Consider the following 625-nt stretch of genomic DNA (forward strand, 5'->3'; position numbering starts at 1 on the left):
AAGTGGCGGAGCGGCTAGGGAGCCCGCGATGAGAGAGTGCCCGGACTTTGGCGATGCTGGGGTGCCGCAGGCATCTGGGACCCTGAGCAGGCTGGGAGGCAGGCACCAGGCCCAGAGCAGGCGGAGAGGGGAGCCACGGCGCGCACCGGGGCCCAGGAAGCACGCAGCAGGCTCTTGGAGCGCGGAGCTGCAGCAGCAGGGGTCTAAGGCCATACCACCCTGAACGCACTCAATCTGGTCTGATATCGGAAGCTAAGCAGGGTCGGGCCTGGTTAGTACTTGCATGGGAGACCGCCTGGAAATACCGGGTGCTGTAGGCTTTCTCTCCCCCAAACTCTTTTCTTTGGCCTTCTTCTTTTCTTCCTCCCTTCGGCCTCCTTCCTTTTTCCTAGTCACTGCTTCTTGGTTGGGAGCCGTTAAGAATATCTGTTTTGTCATTCATGTGACTTTTTTATTCTTCTCCCCTTTTCCCCTCCCCCCTCCATTTTGCCTCTGATTCTCTCACTTTGTTACCACCTTCAGGCGTGCCAAACTAGCATCCTCTAAGCATCCCTTGTCCATCTTCTCCCTCAGCATCAGAGCACCAATATGGTATCCTTTGGCCCTTCACCCTTCGGAATACAGA

General features: G+C 56.5%; 1 pseudogene; it reads left to right on the plus strand.

Moving 5' to 3' along the window:
• Positions 1 to 201: 201 nt before the first annotated feature.
• Positions 202 to 320, plus strand: LOC123955797 (annotated as a pseudogene).
• Positions 321 to 625: the final 305 nt, after the last annotated feature.

The sequence above is a fragment of the Meles meles genome, chromosome 13, assembly GCF_922984935.1.
Source record: "Meles meles chromosome 13, mMelMel3.1 paternal haplotype, whole genome shotgun sequence".
Taxonomy (NCBI): Eukaryota; Metazoa; Chordata; class Mammalia; order Carnivora; family Mustelidae; genus Meles; species Meles meles.